The sequence below is a fragment of the Mustela lutreola genome, chromosome 10, assembly GCF_030435805.1.
Source record: "Mustela lutreola isolate mMusLut2 chromosome 10, mMusLut2.pri, whole genome shotgun sequence".
Taxonomy (NCBI): Eukaryota; Metazoa; Chordata; class Mammalia; order Carnivora; family Mustelidae; genus Mustela; species Mustela lutreola.
This window is the reverse complement of record NC_081299.1, coordinates 53226570-53248781: the sequence shown is the minus strand read 5'-3', so window position 1 is coordinate 53248781 and position 22212 is coordinate 53226570. Positions and strand designations below refer to the sequence as shown.

Below are 22212 nucleotides of genomic sequence, written 5' to 3'. Positions count from 1 at the left end.
GGAAAGCAAGACTGTCTCTTACACCGAACCAGAAAACTCTTTTCAGCAGCTGCAGAATCATACTGATTGGATGGGGTTTTAAAGGTAATCTTCCTATGAGGGTTTGGGCGCCTGGGTGGCTCAGTGGGTTAAGCTGCTGCCTTGGCTCAGGTCATGATCTCAGGGTCCTGGGATCGAGTCCCGCATTGGGCTCTCTGCTCAGCAGCAAGCCTGCTTCCTCCTCTCTCTCTCTGCCTGCCTCTCTGCCTACTTGTAATCTCTCTGTCAAATAAATAAATAAAATCTTTAAAAAAAAAATGTGAGGGTTTGGGAGATGGGTGTGTGTGTGTGGCATTTTCCTAACTGCTTCTAGAAGGTTTGTCTTTGCTTGGGTGTTAGTGAAGCTAGATCTTAAGTAAATGCTTCTTCTTGGTTAGATTATCATAAAGTGGTATGAATCAAGTGTTTGTCTTCCATCTACGAGTCTCAGTACAATTACCTCTATATGGGGGCGCCTGGGTGGCTCAGTGGGTTAAGCCTCTGCCTTCGGCTCATGATTTCAGGGTCCTGGGATGGAGCCCCAAATCAGACTCTCCGCTCAGCAGGGAGCTTGCTTCCCTTCCTCTCACTCTGCCTGCCTCTCTCCCTTAGTGTGATCTCTGTCTGTCAAATAAATAACTAAATAAATCTTAAAAAAAAAATTATATGTATTTTTCCAAGGCTGAAGTATGAACTTCTTGAAGGCAGGACTTAACTTATTTTCAGAATCATAGAACTTTCACTAATACTAGGTTTGTTGAATTTTCAAGAGCAGGAAACCAAAAGAAAAAGAGTAATTCTAGGAAGCACATGTGATAAACAAAAATACATTAAAAAATATTATTACAACTCCCCATTATTGAAGATTATTTCTAAGCATCATACCAGGGTGGGGGTTTCCCATATATTTTATTAAATTCTGATGAAATGTCACTCCTAAAAGCTTCTCTTTGAAGTAGGCGACTCATACTCATTTTCATATTTCTTTCATATTTCTTTAAATGACTTATACTCATTTTCATATTTCTTTAAATAGAATCAGAGCTGATGAGAAAGTTGCCCAGGTAATACATTAGCAGAGCTGAGATCAGAACCTGATTCCAAAGTCCAGGCTCTCATACATCAGGAATTGTCATTGTTTTAACTATGCAGTAGAGAGATAAAGAATGTTGTTAGTGGGGCGCCTGGGTGGCTCAGTGGATTAAAGCCTCTGCCTTCAGTCCCAGGGTCCTGGGATCGAGCCCCACATCGAGCCCCACATCGAGCCCCACATCGAGCCCCACATCGAGCCCCACATCGAGCCCCACATTGGGCTCTCTGCTCAGCAGGGAGTTTGCTTCCCTTCCTCTCTCTGCCTGCCTCTCTGCCTGCTTGTGATTTCTGTCAAATAAATAAAAATAAAGTCTTAAAAAAAAAAAAGAATGTTGTTAGAATGCCTATAAGAGCTTTACTTTAATCAGCAACTATGTAGTATTTCAGAGGAATAAAGTTTGATCTTTGTAATGATGTGTGAACGTACATGAATGGAAGAAATACAGAAGTATTTAAGTATTTTTGATTTATGTTCCTTTTTTCTCTGTTCACCTTTGTACTTAAGGGAGCACATGGTTTTAAATATAATTGGGTGCCATCTCTGCCTTGCTGGAAGGTGATGTTGTTACATTTAAAATTATTATCACACTGTTGCTCTCAGGGATGAAACATACGGACTTTAGATGTTACCATCAGTAATAACAATTTAATTTGCGCCATCCAAAGGAATACTTGTAGTTCATGTTCAGACATGTGATGGAACCTCACTGATCCAGATGTGTATGAACTCATCTGTGGCACAATCCAGACCCTCCTCTGAGCTCTCAATATGATTTCGTGCATCAAGTTATTCTCCCCTGTTTTAAAGCTACAAATGTGCACTCTTTGTCCAGATGCTGAGATCTTTTCATACTGCTCAACTGCCAGCCTCCTCACTGTGTTCCAGGAAGAGAGTCTCAATAAGAATGCTGCCTCAGGTCATTTGACTCCAGGCTGAAGAGGGTTAGTCAAATCAAAGTTTAAACTTTACCAGCCTTTTGGAGTCTGAGAAAGCAAAAGTCAAAAGGCAAGTGATGCCATAACTAATTATGTGAATTAGAAGGAATTTGAAGAAGAGGAACCAAACAAGGTAAAAAGAGAGGAAAAAGCATTTGGTTTAAAAAAAAACAAAAAAAAAACCTGATTAAACAAATTATGTTTTGCTTGGCTCCATAAAGTAGAAGCCTGCCAAAGGTGTAGGAATCAAAAGGCATCTTCAGTGTTCTGCTCTCACCAGAAACATGGAAGAATTTCCTAGAGATGTTTAGAAAGGAATTACAGGGGTAAGAAAAAATCCTCATCAGGCTTTAATGCATGCTCATTCATTTCCAGGCAGGGTGTTAACCATGGGAGATACAAAATGAATATGGCATGGCCCTGCCCTCCAAGCTTACCCTCAGTTCAGGGAAATAAATCAACTATTACATATGCTGAAGTGTGAAAGGCACCATAAAATAAATATAAAAAGGAAACAGTAGGTGGACAAAGGGGCAGTGATGTACTCTAACAAAAACAATTCATTACAATCATGTACGGTTGTTCCCTGAAATGACCAACTCTCCTAGGGAAGAGTGAAATCGAATCTAAATTAACAGATACAGTTGAGTTAAAACACAAGAATGGGGATTTTGAAGAAGCAATCAAATCACACCAGTCCCAAGAAGGTAATGATCTGGTAAGTGTTCTCCATCTTTAATTTCTAGGCTATCAATTTTACAAAGCAGAGTGGCGGCCAGACGTTACCATCCCCCACCGTCCATCTCCACCCCTCCAGCAGGGCTATCAGGTGAGCTACGCTCAATCCAAGCTCCGCCCTAATTAAATGTGTGACCTGGAGCAACTTCCATCACTACTCAACCGCATCCTTTCTGCGCCAATAAAGCGAGGAACCCTAGCCGATTCTGAAGTCCATTTCTGCAGTGAATTGTGAAATTGAGAAAAGAAACCAGAAAGGAAACTCAAGAAAAACAAAAGTGAAAGTGCCCAAAGGAAATACAGTAGTAAACAAAAGTACAAAATTTTATATCTCACTGAAAAACGTGGCAGAGCTCCCAAATGCTTTTTTTTTTTTTTCAGCAACCGTGAAAACAAGACTTGGCTAAGAATGAAACGTCTATCACGCCCTCCAAATGTGAATACGATCAGTGTAACGCGAGTCCACCTTGCTGCATACAACTGTCTTCTTAAACAATGCTCCCTGGCCTTGAACACCCACTTATTAAAAATGTCTTAAAAAGTTAAGTCAAGGTATGATGAATGGTCCGTGGCCACCTATCTACCCTCGCCCCCCATGGAACACCACACAAGGGTGTGTCTCGCTTTGGGAAGAGAGAAAAGGATATAATCAAGACGAAAGATTCGAACCAATGTAAGATCTGTGCCTAGCGTTGCCACGCGGTTGTCATAAACAACAGCATGTTAACAAACCATCTTAAAACACAGGAAATTCGGTAGCCTTTGAACTTTATTGTTTCCTCCGTTTCTGGTGAGACTTCCCTGAAGGTAACCCAGAACCTTACACCCACTTGGGAGCGAGGGCGCGAGCTCCGGGGTGAAGAGCAAGTGGAGGCGGCCAGAAGGGACCAAGCTGACAGCTTCGCGGAGCGTTTGCAGCGAGTGTGGGACCAGGACGCGCGACGCCACGGCTGGCGGGGGAGGTCATTGGGCTGCCGGCACGGGAGGATGCTTCGTGTCCGCTGCGGGAGCCTCCCTTCTCCAAGCCGAGGCGGGAGGGGGACGCGCGCGAGCGCGCCCGCGCGCGCGCGCCCGCACACACACACACACGCACACACGCACACATCCTTCCCCTGGAGTTGTGTCTCGTCTCCCTTTTGTTTTTCTCCCTTCCCGGTCATGAGACCCGGAAGTTTTTTTTTTTTTTTAAACCTGTCTCTCTCCCTTTTCCAACCTCCCCCCCCCCCATCTATCACATGGCAGAGATAGAATAAAAACAGAAAAATGGCGACGGTCACGTTGTGGCGAGCCTTGCTGCGTCATTAGATAATCCTCATGCAAATAGCGGGAAGAACAAAGGAAGGGGGGCCCAGGACCCCCCGGGGGCGCAGGTGGGCGTGGGGGCGGCTGGCCGGGCGCGGGGGCGGCCGGGCGCGCGCGGGACCGGGCGCCTGCGGGCGGCGAGCGGCCGCGCGGGGCTCCGTGCCGCCGAGTGTCTACGTCCGTGTGCGCGCCCGTGCGCCGCCGCGGAGCTCTGGCCGCGGCGATCCTGGCTCGGTGTGGCGGCGCGCCGGAGCCGGCCGGGGGCGCGGGAAGCGGCGGCTACGAGAGCCGTGCTGGCGAGGCTGGCGAGGCTGGCCGCAGCGCGCGCGCACACGCACACGCAGCCGCGGGGCTCGGCCGGCTGGGCGCCCGCGCGGGGGGCGGGCCGAGGGCGGGCCGGGTGGCGGCGGGGGCCGAGGGCGCGCCGCTGCCCAGCGCTGGGCGCCTGCCTTGACCGCCTCCGGAGACCGCAAGCAGTTCGCCGCGTCGGGGTAGGCAGCCGACGCTGGGGCGGTGGCATGGGGCGGGCCTGGGGCTCCGCACTCCCTCACGGACTTGGAGCGTGTGTTGCCGGGCTGGGTTTGTTGTTGTGTATGTGTTTTTCCTGCGGGGTGCGTGGGAGGGGGCGGCCTCGCCCCTGGGCATTTGCGCGGTTGCCCTCGGGCCCTCGGCTGGGTGTGAGGAGCAGGTTGGACGCGGGCGCGGGTGGCCCCCGGCGCCCCGCTTCGGCCCCGTGGAGGGGGAGCGCCGCGGAGGGGCGGGGCGGGGTGCGTGTGTAAATGTTGCGCACTCGCTTTTCCCCCACCCCCGCCTTCTTCCAGGGTGCTGGCGTGGGTCCCTCGCCGTCCGGCGGCGACTGTAAATAGAGCCTGGATGTTGTTTACATGAAAGATCCGGCGGGAGGAGTCTGCGAGGAGGAGGCGGAGGAGGAGGGAGGGAGGAGAGGAAGAGCGGAGTCCCCGCGGCGACGGCGGTCCGGGGTGAGGGGGAGCCCCGTGCGGCGTCCGGGGACCGACCGCTACCACGAGGCCGGGACGCTGGACCCTGGTGTAGGAGGGAGAATGGGCGCGGGGCGGGGGGTGGGAGGTCATTTTTAGCTTGCAACCTGCCACGCACATTCTCTGGGGCTGGAGGGGAGGGGGTGTGCAGGGAGGGAGCCTCGATTTCTCTACGTTCTTTCTCCCATTCCCAGTCTTTTCCCGCTTCACCACGGGCTCACCTGTTTATTTTCATCAACCAGAGTGTGCAGTTTTTTATGTAGGCAGGAGAGGCTATTTCTTTTATTAGAAACAGTATTGGGGAGGGAGTGCGTTGTTGTAATTTCTACCGGTCCTGTTCGGTTTTCAAGAAGGGGGAAGGGAGTTGGCGGAGGTCGCCTGCTTCTGTTCGCAGCTGAACCCGCGGCTTCTCCCTGCCTTCCCGGGCCACGGAATCTTTCCCTTCACTCAAGCTACCCGCGCGCCAGCTGCCACCTTTTTGGAGAAGGACCACACCTGTGCTTATTCTCGCTTTGGAGGAGAGGTGAGCCGAAAAACCAGAGAATCTTCTGTTCCCAGAGTTCTTAGCTGATCCCCCATCTCAGATTGACCAGAAAGTGCTGCTTTCACCTGCTCATTGCACCGAGCGCATCCATCCTCGGACCCAGGCAAGTTGTGGTCTACACATGTGCTGGGATTTTCTCTTCCCTCTGGACCTGCACCCGACCAACCAGCAGCCAACTGCTGGGTTTAGATTGAAGAGAGGTGACCTCCTTAGGTCAGTGCCATTATTTGTTCCTTACCAGGTATTCTAATGGAATTGTCTGCTCTCTCCTCACAGCACCCCCCCCCCCTTTTTTTTTCCTTTCCCTAAGAGCTTAGCCCAGAACCCGGCCTAAAGCAGCCTGTCTCTGGCTCTCTTTCCCTGGGCCCCACCCTGGCCCCTCTTGGTTTTTCAGAGCCAAACACGCCTCCCAAGCAGAAGACACACCCAGCCCCAAATCCAGCCATTCCAAAAGGGTGGAGAAAACGGTGGAGGAGAAGGGACTGAAGGGTCCTCTTTCTGTCCTGAATATCCCCAACAGCATTTTCCTCTTCGAGCCTCCTAGGTTTATAATCCCTTGGTTCTTCTCACCAGCTGTCCTTCCTACACTTTTTGTCCCCAGTCCTATGATAGATGCTTGGGAAGGTCGGGATGAAGAGTGGAGTGTCACCCTTCTTCCCTAGAGTGAGGCATTTTCCATCTCCCTAGTCTTCATTTTTGAGTGAAATATGTAAATATGTTTGTATGCTTATTTGAACGTGTTTTCTTTCTTGCTGAATAATAGCTGGGACTCACAAGGAAGGGAAGGGAGAGGAGAGAGATGAGAAATGAACATCACCCCCCTAGGTTCCACCACATGAGCATCCCCAGAGTTGTGGAAGACCCTTCTGTAAAAGTCAACAGCCTCTCTTTCATGACATCACCACCTAAGCCCTTCCAACTTTAGCTTCAGAACAGGAAGAACGCTCAAAATAGAACTATCTTAGGAATCCAGCTCCTTTAGAAGATCAGCTTTTAAATCAGCTGCAGGAGGAACACTGAACTTTGACAGAGGGAGGGAAAACTGAAGTGTTTGTAATTGGTTCCTTTGGGGAAAAGTAGAGGGGTTACTTCCCATGCATATTCAGAAAAGCGTGTCTCAGAATAACTTGGGTACCTAGACTGCTGAATGATTAATAGGATGGTTTGGGATTCGTTTATTGAATTATTCATATGTTTCGGTATGTCAACAATAACAAGCATTTTTCAGAATGAATTGAAAAGAGGGGCTCCTGGAATGTGCTCTAAGAAGTATAAAGGAGGTTGTGGAGGGAGGCTGGGAGGGAGCACTTGCCGAAGGTGAGAGTCGGGATGCAGTGACAGCTGCTCTGAGTATGAAATTCAGAGGCTCATTATAAACAATGACTGTAACTTTTGTGGGGTGACTAAGATCCTGGACAAAGAAGTAACTATGTCAGGATTTTCCACCTTTACTTTGGAACGGAACTGCATATCTTTGAATTTCAGTGTCTTGAACCAAGATGTACCTTTCTGTCTGAGTGAAAAGCGATATGCAGTCTCTGGGAAGAGCTGCTTAATGTCATCCTCGCTAAAGTATTGACAACTTAAGGATTAGTAGTGGGCCAGAAAATCCTTGGCAGCATTTGAGCACCTGGTGGGTGTTGTAGAAGGACTTGCTGGTTGAAGAGGTAACATCTTTCTGGTTCAGGTTTAAAAGAATCCAGGTGTGACAGGATTGTCCGTAACTATTTTAAGCACCTGAAATCTGGCTATGATAATGAACTGAATTTCAAACTTTAGTAAATTCTTAAGATTGATACTTGATTCAGTTACTGGACGACTTAAATATGTTTGGAAGCAATTTGGACATAACGCATCTACTTTTTGAACTGTGAAACGTGTGAAATCTCAGTGTAGGTTCAGTATTTCTGATGAAAGTCTAGAGTTTGAATTGAGATGTGTTTTAAGTGTAAATTACACTCTCATTTTCAAAAACTTAGTACAAAGAAAGTAAAATACCTCGAGTTATTTTTATATTGATTACATGTTCAAATGATACTATTCTACGTATATGGAGCTAAATGAATTGTTAAGATTAATCTTAAAAATTTTTTTAAAAATATGGCTAGTAAAATATTTAAAATTACATGCATGGTTTATATTTTACTTCTTTTAGACAGCACTGGCTTATAACATCACTCCTTTTGGTAGATGGATTAATTTCAGAAAAGATGACTGTATGAAATCTTTTCTTTGCTGTTTTCCATGTGGAAATTTGGGGACCACAGAAGTTGTTATTTTAGAACATGAGACCGAATAATGAATGCTTTCCATCTTTCTTCATAGGAGGCATGCCCTACTCAGGAAGGTCAGTAAAACTGCCTGGAACTAGAAAGAGTAGGAGGGCTGTCATGGGAAAACTTAGATACCCACACATCTGGCTGTAGCTGCTTTTGTGAAAGGCTCCTGGGCATACCAAACTTTATCAGAGAACAGTATGTGACATAGTAACTATTGTGACACCTGGTGGCATTTTAGTGATAGGGCTCATGTTTGTTTTCTCTTACTCCTTCATTTACTTTCTCTCCTCCACCGCGCCCACACCCCCATCCCCGCATTATAGCTCCCCTGGTGATGATTGGGCCCACAAGGCTACTGACCCCTTGCCTCCCCCACAAAAAAAGTTGAATGCTGACCTGAATGGAGGTGGTGCTGTCATTGGGGTTTGGTTTTGTCTAATGAGATTCACTAATGGCACTGGAAGGGACTTAAGGGTCATTTAAATACAATACCCTTATCTTCTAGATGACAGCCTACCACGTACCTTGCTTAAGACCATACAGAGGCTGGAATTAAATGTACACTTTGGTTGATAGCATATCATAGGAAATGGCAAGGTTCATCAGTTAATCAAATACTTCCTAAGCATGCGTGTTGTGGAAGGGACTGTGATTAGTGTTGTGAAGAGCTGTGAAGAAAAAAGAGACTTTTTTTGTCAGGGACAATTCTGCTGATTTGAAGAAGTAATTATTAGCAGTGACAAATTAAATTACAGTACAGGTATGCCTTGTTTAATGGTGCTTCACAGGTACTGTGGTTTTTGTGTGTGTGTGTGGCATCCTTGTGTCGGGCAAGTCCATTGGCACCTTTCTCCAACAGCATTTGCTCACTTTGTGTCTTTGTGTCACTTTTTGGTAATTCTCACAATATTTCAAGCTTTTTCATTATTATACTTATTTTGGTGATATATAATCAGTGAATATGACTTCTTAAAAGCTCAGATGATGATAAGCATTTTTTGGCTAAGGTATTTTCTAATTAAAGTATGCACATTGTTTCCTTTTTTTTTTTTTTTTTTTTTTTTGAGAGGGAGAGAGAGACTCTTAGGCTCCACGTCCAACAGAGAGCCTGATGTGGAGCGCTGTCTCATAACCCTGAGATCATGACCTGAGCCAAAAGCAAGAGAGTCGGAAACTTAACTGAACCACCCAGGTGCCCTTGTGCGTTGTTTCTTTAGACTTAATACCATTGCAGTTAATAGGCTATGGTATAACGTGAACATAACTTACATGTGCACTGGGAAACCAAAAAATTCATTTGACTGGTTTTATTGTGATTCTATATTGCAGTGGTCTAGTGCTGTACTCACAGTATCACTGAGGTATGCCTGTATAAGAAATAGCACCCAATAATGAGTGAGCTACCACTGTAGCATGTGGTACAAGTAGAAGCGTGTTTATTTCACAGATGTAAGAATAAAAGCTCTGAGGATGGTGGATTCTGCAGAAAAGAGGAGTTTAATTGTTTCTGGAGCAGCTCACGGCTCTAGAACTTGAGGATGGTGAGAATCTTTGGTGTTGCCCCCGTAGCTGTCCATGCAGGGCATCTGAGAATCTAAGACCCAGCCTCTTTAAGTGGCAGTGCTGCAGTAATGAGGAAGGCAGAGGTTAGAGATAGGGTAGGAGATGACTTAGGGGCCAATGCTGGGAGTGGGCAAAACATTACACTCCTTTCTGATTACTGTGTTCATGCTTCCTTTCGAGAATTGGGGTGGACTGTGCTCTGTGCGGGACAGCGATCCTTGACTTCTTTTGACCTTTTGAGCCAGTTTCTTTCTTCTTAAAAAAAAAAACCAAATCAAAACAAAAACTTGTAACCCCCTCACTCCAGGTCTCCTAATAATCTCTAGCACAAGTTAGTTTTTAAAAACTCTTGATGTAGCAAAGCTTTGCAGTACGATGCAGAACAGTAATTAATATTTGAGCATCTTTTGTCGACAGTACATATTTATATACTTGTATATAAATAATACATATATACTACATATTTATATAGCCTCCCAGTTTGGTGAGATAGGCACATTTTAGAATACCAATGAGTTGGATTACAGTTTTCAGGTTAGGGGGAAAAAAATCACACTTTAGTAAAAGGTCGGTGGATTGAAATTAGACCTCTCGTTAAGCTATTTTAGTTTAAAAGTACTTTTTGAATACTTTGTGTTGCTCATTTTCAATGCCTCCAGTGACTGACTCGGGTATTTAAAGGTTCAAAATCTTTGTATTCTCATGTTTAGTCCAGAGATAAGAGGGGCGTGACATGTTCTTTGTGCATTTGTACTCCACAAGATTTAAAAGCAAGTTTTTTAGTGTACCAGTTTGCCACAGGCACTTGATTTATTGATAGTACTTGGTTCCTGCATCATGAAGAAATTGTTCTCAGTTTGTATCATTTTTTATCATAGAAGAACTTTAAAATCAATTTGATCTGTGGAGGGATGTGTTTTATGTCACTGTTCCCCCCCCCCCTTAACTGTGCAGTGTGCTCTGATAGTGTAGCATGAGTACCTGCAGTTCCTTGTTTTAATATTACAACAACTCAGTTTTTATAAGAAAAATCTTTTGAGAAAGAAATGTTTCTTATTTACAGAATAATAACAGTTTCCTTTTTGTCACTTCTTTTTAAAATCCCAGTTTAGATGTTAAAAAAAATGATGAGAGAGAGAAATAAGGAAAGGTTCTTTATTACTGTACCAGTAATGTTTAGTTATGTGGGTTTTGGTCATGGCTAAATAGGGTGAATTTCAGCTTTGCAGTACATGACAGACATGAAATTCATCTTTATATACTTTGTGTTTATTTATTTAAAAAAAAAGATTTATTTATTTATTTGACAGACAGAGATCACAAGCAGGCAGAGAGGCAGGCAGAGAGAGAGGAGGAAGCAGGCTCCCCACTGAGCAGAAAGCCTGATGCAGGGCTTGATCCCAGGACCCTGGGACCATGACCTGAGCCGAAGGCAGAAGCTTTAACCCACTGAGCCACCCAGGTGCCCCTGTATACTTTGTGTTTAAACATCAGTTACATTAGTGCTCAGTCTTAGTGAGGAACAGTTAATAACTCCTAAGTTATTAGGGTTTCTTGGTTGTTGCCATAGTTATCTACCCATAGGTGTCTCTGAGTAAATATTTATCTTTTCCAAAGCTGATGGAACCTGTGGCGGCCAGAAAATGTTAGGTGGTAATCTTTCTATTCTTTCTGACAGGTCAGCTATCTAAAATTTTATTCTCAAGTAATCACAATGTCTTTTTTTTTTTTTTTTTCTGTAACAGATGTTTATAATTTGAAAATGTGCAGCTATTTCCAGGAACCTTAGGTTGTGGGATCCAACTTTTTTTTTTTTTTTTTTAAATCTTCGTTGCCCTCTCGTGTTTCAACTCTGTATTACATCAGTTGGCTGAGACCTAGCCATTGTGACCTCCTTAAGATTTAGATACTTTTGCACGTTAGAGAATGTTGTTTTAATTTATGTGGAGGTGGATTATTTCGCTGGATATTACTTTTCTGAAGATTAGGTCAGTTTCATAATGCAGAAAGTCACTGTATTCCTGTGTTCTAACTTCTGATATAAAGAATTGACTCATCTATCTGTCTTACTTGAGGTACAGTGCTAATATCTAATTTGCATATAATGAATCATTGAAACTGAGAAAATGCCTAATTGAAAACATAATTATTTTTCAAATATCTGTCAAGTTCCACTCATATTGAAATAACTTGAGATCTTATGACTGACGTGGAAAAAAACCCGAGTGAATCATGGTTTTAATAAGTTGATGTTCTGAAGCCTGAATTCCAATTTCAGAATCTTTTTACTTCTTATTAAAAGTAAGAATCATCCCTGAAATGACTTCAGGATGCATTTCAAAGGTATGGATAATTTCAAAGCAATTGACGTGTATTTTTTTTTTTTAAGTCATGCCAAAGGTGGGCAGTGGCTCTTGCACCAGTGTAACTGTAGAATTGATGTTAACTGTAATGGTAACCACTGTGCAGGTGTGCTTAAATACGTAATTATCATCAGGGTCATCAATCTGAGTGCATCCTTAGCACTCAGAGCAAGAACAGTAAGTCTTTTTTTTTTCTTGTTCATGTCTATATCTTCTTAAAGCATAAAATAAAATCCCCACTAGTTTCTGGTTCATGATCCTGAAATACTAAGAAAATGAAAAATCTTAAGCCACAGCTAAATATTTTCAGAAATCCTTTTTGTTTGTATAAATTATATATCCAGTTAATGAGTGGAATGGCCAGGTTGGGGTAGAGAAAAAAAAAAGCACTGGACTTGATCATTGAATGTGGGTTTGAGCCCAGGTTTACCATGACTTAGGGCATGATCTCAGATAAATCATCTAACTAACCTCTCAGGTTTTTATTTCTCTCTATAAATGGGCTAATGATACCTAATTTGTTTTTAGGATCCTTTGGTAATAATTCAGTAATTCATGGGCAGCCCCATATGGGTTCTTGTGAAAACCAAATGAGAATGCACATGGGAAATTAGTTATTGTTAGACACCTGTGAAGTATTATGGCTGTATGGTTATGTTTGTGAGTACTTTGAGGATGAAGGGCCATGTCTTATTTATCTTCATTGGCTGAACATCCAGAAGAGAACTTGGAACAGAGTAGTTCCTCAGTAAGTATTTATTGCGTGGGTGATCAAGGTCAGGGAGATAATGTTTGTGAATCCATGCATGGAAGAGGTATCACAGAAGCAGCTGGGAAGCTTATGGCATATTTGATGTATTATCAGAGTGAAAGCTTAATTACACGGTTGGTCGTCATTAACATGTATTCATCTGTTCATCTTTCATCCTAATATGATTCAACTGGGCCTTTTACTGTTTCAGTCTCAACACTTGCTGGGCCATGACCCTGCTTTTTCTTCACTTCCCCACATCTCGAGCCAGAAGGGGATCTTTTAGTTCTTCACTCCATGAGGAGCCTTCGGAGGGAGTCGTGCAGCCACCAGAAAGGATGGTGCTGGCCGACAGCATGACTGACAGGCTGCCCTGGCTCAGTTATCACAGTGCTGATGCTGTCCATTCTAAAGGTACAGTACTGTGATAACTGAAGGATGGCAGCCATCTTGCCTTCCATCAAAGGAGTCCCATCATTCCCAGGAAGGAAGACTGAAGATGAAGCGGGCATGAGAAACAGCGGCAGGGACCCAGAAACCTGCTTACCCTGTTCCTGCAGTGTACCTCTCCTGGAACATAGGGTATGTTATTCCCTCTGTCTTTGCCTTGTTTTGTAACATGGTGGGAATAAGGAAGAGTTGGGCAGTTGCTTACATGACAGGGTGAAGATGGTTGCATGGAGTGGACATGTATTCAGATCTTCAGAACTTCTACGATAGTGGTGCTAGATAAGTGCTGATTGTGAATTAGCATTTCTCAAGAGGTATTCAGAGAAATTTGTGCCATTTTTTTTTTAAGATTTTAAGATTTTTAAAAGATTTTTAAGATTTTTTTAAAAAGGTTTTTAAGTAATCTTTACACCCATCGTGGGGTTTGAACTCATAACCTTGAGATTAAGAGTCACATTCTTCACCCCTGAGCCAGCCCCCCCCCCTTTTTTCTTTCACTGTAAAAAGGTGTTTTTATTAAAGCACAGGGACAGGACCCTTGGGCAGGAAGAGCTGCACTGGGACTGTGAGGAGCAATTGATTTGCTATTTTTATAAATGTGAGGTAACCTTATCTGATTAGGTATTTGTCAACATTAGATATTCGAAATGAAATTCACCTTAAAGGGAGGAAAAAAGCCCTACATGTTGAATAACATTGATGATATTATGATGATAAAATTATATTTTTGTGCTTAAGGAATGGATAGGGACACATGTTTCAGGAACATAAAAAATAATTTAACATCCCTCCTCTCTGCCTGCCTCTCTGCCTACTTGTGATCTCTGTCTGTCAAATAAATAAATAAAATCTTTAAAAAAAAATAAAAAAATAAAAAATAAAAAAATAATTTAACATCTAGCCTAATTCAGAAAATATTTACTGAATGCCCATATTGTTGCTGTCACCTTTACATGAAAATAAAATGTAAATAATTTTATTTCTATCAAGGATTGAGGACCACTCTGAAGTGGTATCTAAAACATTTTGGGAGGTAAACCTATGAATACAACCCAGCATCAGGTTTGCATAGAAGACTAGGAAATGTAACAGACCATGTATCTTTAGTCTGCATCCCACACTGGAGAGCGCTATTTTGTTTGGGGTGGGGCTACTGGAGAATCCAGGGTTTCCCATATCCTTCAAGACCCCTAAGGAAGCTGTGTACATGGTTCAGCAGCAGATAGGAATCAAAGTATGCAAACTTAGTGTTAGCTCACAGACTGCTGCAAAGCTCCCATAATCTTACATAGCTTAGCCTCAGTGCATTAAACAGAGACTTCATACCTCTTCCCAGGTTCATGTTTATGTTTGGGAATCTCACCATCCTAGGGACGGATGACTGGTGCAGGAACCCACAGCAGTAACCCATATGCTTAGACTAAGAGATGACAGACCGTGCTGAGGTCAGGATGTGCCTCCACTGGGCGAGAGGAGCCAGGGAAGGAAAAGACATATGTATGACCCTTTAGTATACAAATACCTTACTGGCTAATCAGTAGAGCCCAGTTAATGTCTTGGACCTGAGCCAAGTGTATTATCAAGTCCTTCACTGAGAGAGAATGAGGAAAAAGGGGAACCAGAGGTGTGAATGGAGAGGCAAAGCTTTGTTTTCCCATTTAGAGAGGGTCTATTTCACCCTTCATTGTGGGAACCTCAGACGTTCCTGGTCATGGCATTCCTTTGCTGGTTCACATAATTCTCTTTAACCCATCGTCTTCTCCCAAAGAGGGACCATTCCTAGGGTAACCCCTTGAGCCATACCTGCTTGGCTCTGTATTGTTTTCCCACATGGCATTGACCACATTATGGCCCAGTACCTTCACATGTACTCATACTTTCAGAATTTTCGAAACTGCAGGCTAGGTGATGGTTTTGATTAATTATATATTACACCATGGGTCCTGAGATTCCTTGGGAGTTTTCTGCTTTTTTAAACAGAAAGGGAATTTCTGACAGAAACCCTGGAAGAACTTCTAAGAAAGGAAAGTTCTGGGATTGGTGAATTCTCAAGTAACTTGAAACATTCCTAATTTTTAGTGTTCTAGCAGGTGGAAAAAAGTGCCTCAGGGAGTGATGTGTTGTGCAATCATTGGCCTTGGTGAGGATTTCACCACCTTTGATCTTCCTGTTTTCCAGTTACTAGTTTTATAAAAATTCAGGTTTTATACTTACTGCACTCTGATGCCAGGATCCACACCCGAGCCTGCGGGATGCAGCAGAGCTGAGTGTTGGATGTAGCTTGGAATCACCCTGGGCACTTGGACAAATGGAGCTGTACTGGGTCCTGTTTCCTGTCAACAGGAAAGCCCGAGGCTTGGTCTGTGGCAAGAGCTCTGGAAGGCTTGCCTAGGCCTGGAGGTCTTTGGCATCTTCAAGGCAGTTCATCGATGTAAGGTGTTCCAACAGGTTAAGTGAGAAGAGATGAGCAAGGAAAATCTGACAGGGTTTTTCCACTGCTTTGATTAAAACACAATGTGTTTGATTAGTGTATTCCTTACATTCTTCATTTAGGTACGTAAGAATGGACTTAAACATTGAAATACCATATGATCCAGCATTCCAGTCCACTTCCGGTTATATACCCAAACAGATGTTTGTATACTCAGGTTCACGATTCCATTATTCAGAGTAGCCCAAAGGTAGAAGCAGCGATGGACGAATGGATGAACAGAGGGTGTATGGGTACAATGGAATATTACTCAGCCTTAAAAAAGAAGAAAATTCAGGCACGTGCTGCTACTTGGATGGATCTTGAAATGAGCTAGACACAAAAGGATAACTACTCTGACTTCTCTGTGATGAGGTTCCTGGAGTAGTCAAATTCCTAATGCCAAAAAGTGGAACGGTTGTTGTCCAGGGCCGGGGGTGGGGGGCTCATGTTTGATGGGTGCAGAGGTATTGGGGACGACAAAAGAATGGAGATGGGTGGAACAACAGTGTGAATGTACTTCATGCCACAGAACTGCGCCCTTAAGAATAGTTCAAGGTTGGGGCACCTGGGTGGCTCAGTGGTTTAAGCCTCTGCCTTTAGCTCAGGTCATGATCTCGGGGTCCTGGGGTCGAGCCCCACATCGGGCTCTCTGCTCAGCGGGGAGCCTGCTTCCCCCTCTCTCTCTCTGCCTGCCTCTCTGCCTACTTGTGATCTCTCTCTATCAAATAAATAAATAAAAATCTTTTAAAAAAAATAGTTCAAGGCTACATTTTATGTTTATTTTACCACAATTTAAATAAAAAGGCATTTCAGGGTAAAAGCACTGTTGCAGCCCACAATGGGAGTGAGCTGATTGCTCTCTTCCTTAGTCTTCAATGTGAAGATAGCAGTTTCAAATAAGAATTTAAAATGTTAACATGTAATTTTCATGTCTTTTTGCATTTAAACTTCTCTAGTCTGTAGACTGTTAGACATGTTTCCAAGGTTTCTGACATAACTTAGCATAGTTATAAAGTTTTGTAAAATAACAAAGAAACTGAAGCCTACAGTGAGGACTAAACAAAAAATGGGAAAGGGGCCTCAACAGGCAGTGAGGTGATGGGGCACCTCTTGCTGACTTTACACAGATTCTGGTGAAATCAGGGTGGCTCACTGGGTCTCTCCGTGCTCCAGTTGCCTCATTAGCCCACTTCTTTGGAACTGTGGTAAAGGTGAAATCGCCTTTTCACCTGTATTGGTGAAAATTGGAACTGTGGTAAAGGTGAAATCGCCTTTTCACCTCATATTATATATGCGATAACAGAGATACGTGTGCGTGTACTGTGTATCATGAATTATATGTACACATGGCTCTGTACATATGTGGCCATATTGATGACCAAAGGAACATTCAAGTGTAGTACATTCTCAAAATGTAAAAATAACAATGTCTGAAGAGAATAGCTCCGGTATCTCTAAATAAATTTCTAAACATCCTAGTTGGACTTGTAACTTGGACACCACCAGCCTCATGAGAAAGAGTGTTCTAAGCTTGCTGATGATCATGGAAGAGTTCCATTATTACATATCTAAATTTGAAAATAAATAAAAGCATCAAGACAAGAAGCAGGCAGCAGTAGTCTTCTCTCAGGGATCATGTTTTATTAGCCATGAGTAAAAAGCATTTGTAGACCATATCTGCTTCATCACAAAGCTCTTACTTGGGGCCATGTTTTGGAAATCAGATAGTAGTTCTGTAGGAACCGCCCCTACCAGATCCCATGCAGTATTCTGCCTTGGTCATACCCTGTGAATTTGGAGCCATGGGGCTGAGCTCTTGACCCTGCCACACCATGTTCAGATATTTGGCTATACCTCATACATAGTTAGGTTTTTTGGCAATTATAAATGTGTCATTATTAAATGGATTTATTTTTGAGACAGCAAGCCTCTTTGTGCTTCTGTGCTTCTTGTAGAGGATTCCGTTCCCCAAGTTGGTTCCTTAAAACTCTGCATTCATATTCACATAACCTGTCCCTCATACAGTTTATTCTCACCATTACCTTTCAGTTAATCTTTTACCACACAGATTCTCATCAAGCATGGGCAAGAGTGAGGGATGCACCCAAACACTTTTTTCTTTTGTATCCAAACATGGTGATTGTGAAGATTCTTGTTGACAGAGAATTTCAAGTGTGAGAGTGTGCCTGGAACATTCTTAGCTGGAGTTTTTTAAATTCTTTGAAAGGGTTGGGGGTTGTAATAACATGCTTCTGATGTAATATATGTTAAAACAGTTCAAAAAATAGAAATGGAGTCGAGTAAGCAGATTATATTTTTATGCATTTGGACTACTGCTGTACTTGGTTTTCCATGAGATAATGAGGAGCCAGGTAGTGCTGTTAAGAAAAGGGAAGATGTAGAGAACAGTTCCAATTTAGACAGTGGGAAACTTGTTTTCATTTTCTACTCTTTTTAAGTCAAATTCCAGGTATATTCCCTATTACTAGACACTCATTCTCCTTTTTTTTTTTTTTTTTTTTTTGCTTTTTTGTTCCACTTTGAAAATGAGTACCTTCAGACTGGGACTATCTTAGGGTCAGTGGGGGTGGCTGCCTGGAGCACTTTGTTGAGACTCGACGCTACATCTGGTCCACCGTAAGGAGCACTGAACCAGCCATCCACGTCCACCACTGTCTGCCATGGGCATCAGACTGAGAAGCGGTGGTACATTTGCTCGCCCCTTTGTAGCCAGCACACTGTTGTTACTGGAGAGGTTTAGATCCTCTGGAAGGTGGAAATTCTCAAAGTCACATTGATAAAGACTAGATTTCTGGGAAGCTCTGTCATTGGGAGTATAGACATCCTTTTTTTATGGGGACGATATCAAGGAGTTTTAATTAAAATGTCTGCCAATAAAATGTCTAGATATAAATCTTTCAGGATCATTTACTGATACCTGTTTAAAAAAAATCCTGACTCACGGTGCAAATCTTAAATTTTTCTCATACCCTATTCTAAAACCATATCATGTGCCACTCTTTAGTAAATGCATCTTGGACAATCTCTTGTGTGATTTATATATACAGAATTTTGTTTAGGCAGTTGGTCCTTTTTGCTTGAGATGGGTCCACAGTTGTTGATCACCCAGGTGCTCATTTCACCTGAATGCCGATCTTCAGAGTGGAAGAGTGTGCCTCAGTTTATAATGGAGGAACCTGGGGATGCTCATGGCGGTCCCTAAGCCATACAGCTAGCAAGTGGTAAGAGCGCGGGTCTGAGTCCAGAACAGGAAAAGTACAGGAAATTAAGTTAATACAAGTTAATCCAATTTTGCTCTTGAATGTTTAGTAGGCGAGACTTTGAAAAGGGATTGAACCCAGCATTTGTAGAAATGCTGTAAAACTTACCACCATACACGCTGCCTTCCCCATTCCATTCTTCTGATGTTCTCCCAAGCTGTGCAGCTGTAATTAACCTTTTTAAAATGAAAATTTGATCACGGCACCCAAAAAAAGCCCTCTGATGGCTTTCCTTACTCTGGGACCAAGACTACTGTCCTTAACGTACCGGGAGGGCCTGGGTAGGGTGCCTTTCACTTTCCTCTCTGATCATCGTTTGCACTCAGTTGATTGGCTCACCCTTTGGGGAATGAAGTCTCCTGCCTTGGGTGCATTTTCTTCTGCCTGGGATACCCTTGCTATTCACTCCACCTGGTGGTTTCTTAGCCTCTGGTTAAATAGTAATTCTCAGAGACCCCTTTCCTGACGCCAGCTGTGTCCAGTCTTGTGGCACTCTGTGCTTTTTTCTTCAGAGCGCTGGTCACCATTAGACTGTGGGGTTATGTGTATTAGATGTCTCAGACTGGGAGTTCCTTGAGGACAAGTACCATGTTTCTATCTGTTGCTATGTTAACAGGGCTTGCAGTGTGGCTTGCCATAGAAATCTAAGGTAGTGTGAGATGCTGAGGGGTCTCTCCTCTTTTCTAACAAGAGGTGAGAAGAGCTCCCAGCTAAAAACAAGATGTTGAAAATCCCCACTTTTGTCATTTGGGTACTGAATCCATTTTGATTTTATTTGTGTGTATGGTGTTGAAAGTTGCCCAGTTTCATTCTCTTCCTTGTAGCTCTCCAGTTTTCCAACGAATGTAACTGTGTTACCCACACTAAAACAAAAAATTCAGGCTTACCAAAAAACTCTCCGCTTTTCTCTGGTCAGAGGACTGCAGCTCTGTGCCCAGCATTTTCCTGCTGCTTTTTCCAAAGGTCATTTCAGCAGAACCAGTTCTTGAATTGCCTTCATCCCTCACACCCAAGTAAAAGAGCTGAAAGAGGGGGAGATGTCAACTCGGGGCGGGACCTCCCTCATTGAAAGAAGGGTGCGTTCCACTTGGAGATCATCTTTTGTCTGAAAATTGGTGAGCGTTATCTCCGCGTCATGCCCAGCCTCTGCAGAGCTAGGAGGAGTGGAGAGAAGAAAGTGAGGACAAGTTGGGTGGGACGTAGATGTGAGGTTTCTTGGAACTGTGACCTCAAGTGAATCCACAGAAAATGCCTGGGGACTTCAGCTTTCTGGCTACTGCCCAACAGAAGAGCACTCCAGAACCCCTGCAGGGAACCCTGCCAGTGCATCTCTCAGATGTGCCCTCCCAGAAGCAAGCCAGGAGGATATGGATGGTATCCCAAAGTGCAGGCCTCTGGCCAAGCAGAAAACACCCCCAACAAGGGTGTGTCGGGGGCGGGGGGGGGGCGATCTTGGGATTCCCTTTTGAACCTCACGAAGAGGCAACCCAGCTTTCAGGTGGAGCTTTTTTGAAAGCTGTCATTTAATCAGAACCAGCTCTCAAATTCGTTGTGGACAGTAATGAAGCAATCGAAGAATCCGCTCAGGGAGATAGATGGTGAGGGGTGCAGGTGGGAAGAGACCACGTCACTCCTCCATCGCACATCCCTAGAGCATCGAGACCTGCTTCAGCTGGAGAGAGGTCCAGAGCCTCATATTGAACACGAGGGGAAAGTTACCAAACGAAATGCTGAGCTACTCAGATCCGGAGGCCAATTGGAGATGTTCTTACTACTCAAGAGGCAAGGGGAGGTTATACAGAGCACAAAAGAAGTCACTGGAAATAATTTCATGTTTTATTCTCAACAGAGTTGAACTTCACAAGTTAAAATGATTCATTGAAAGAATAAAAGGGCTATGACATGCCCTTTCACACAGAAGGCTGCATGTTAGTATTCCTTTCCTATAAAGTCCCTCACCTGCTGCCTCTTAACATGTGAAGGAGTGGAAATTCCAGTGCAGTCTGAACACTTCCGGGGGCCTCTGGACTCCCACTGCTGCCCCTGCTCCCTCCAGAAGCAAGGAGGCAATTTAGCCAGACAGCAAAACGCAATAAGGAAATTTGCTTACTTACAGTCACCTGTCACATTTGCCTGAAAGAAGCTTGCAGGAAGGCAGGTAGGAGTTTTCCAGTGATGCCTCTAGGTTACCATCCAGGGGTGTGAATTCAAGACTACTAGATTCACTAAGAATATCCCAGTGTGGGGTGGGAGGGGAGATGAAATATATAAAGGGAATTAAGTACACATACCTTGATGAACACTAAGAAACGTATTGAATCATTGTATTGTAAACCTGAAACTAATATAAATTAATTTGAATAAAAAATTTTTTGAGCAGTATCCCAATGTAGAATCAGCTGGCTTCAACAAAAGCAGCAAAAAACTTGCCGATGCACCCGCCTTTAATAATGTCTGTGCCATCTGGAAAGCAAGTTGTAAATGACCTATGGGAATCTACTTGTTAACCCTATCATCGAGGATAGGAACCTTAAAGATCATTTGCTCTAGCATTTTTCAAGCGGTGGGTTTGAAATCAAGTATGTCTTGAGCAGCAAGTAGAAAATAATCAGAACACATGCATGTGGTGAGGATAAGATTGTGTCATGAAACTTCACGGTTGCATGATTGAGTGTATGTTGGTGGGTCTGTGTACTGGGACATAATGCATTAAATTCATAAGTCACTGATGGTAGACTCTAGATCATCTCATTATGTATTTTACATTTTGGAACACTTAGCACGGTGAAGAGATTTGTCCAAGGTCAGTAGCAACAGCTCGGAACTCGTCTCACCAGCCTGGGAGAACAGCAATAGCTCATACTTAGTGAGTGGTTACTGTGTGCCAACCACTGCACTTAAATATTTCATAGGGAAAGAGGGTAAGTTGACTGTGTTTGTTTCAAGTAAAGTGCACATGGCTCAACAGTGACAGGTCTGTGCTGCAGTCCACAGCTGGATAATAAAATACAGAAGTTGTGAATAAACATTAAAAATTTTCACAGCATGACAATTTTATGACTGTTGAATCTAGTAATAAAACATTGGCTTGCACTTTGTCTTTAAATTTTTTTTCCTAGCAGTTAATTTCTACATATTTTATGAACATTATCAGTCCATGATGGATTGAAAATAACAAACTGGTCTTTGACCACAGATTGAGAAGCACTGACTTAGACCCAGCAAAGCCCACACACCTTTGCCCCTTTTTTATTCCTTTTGAAGTACCAGGGGCTCACAACAACCCCTGGATGGGGCAGATGGCTGGATGCAAGCCTCCCATCAGTAGGGATGGGGTTACTGGCTATCTAGGAGTGAGTGGAGGACTTGATTCTAGAAATAGCCCTCTTGTCTTGGGGGTGGCTAATAGAAAAGGCACTAACAC

General features: G+C 43.5%; 1 long non-coding RNA gene across 1 annotated transcript; it reads left to right on the top strand.

The window, feature by feature from the left end:
* Window positions 1-5076: 5076 nt before the first annotated feature.
* Window positions 5077-21881, top strand: LOC131809006 (uncharacterized). Its single transcript, XR_009345023.1, has 2 exons — window positions 5077-16062; window positions 16271-21881. It is a non-coding gene; the product is annotated as an uncharacterized LOC131809006 (long non-coding RNA).
* The last annotated feature ends 331 nt before the right edge of the window (window positions 21882-22212 follow it).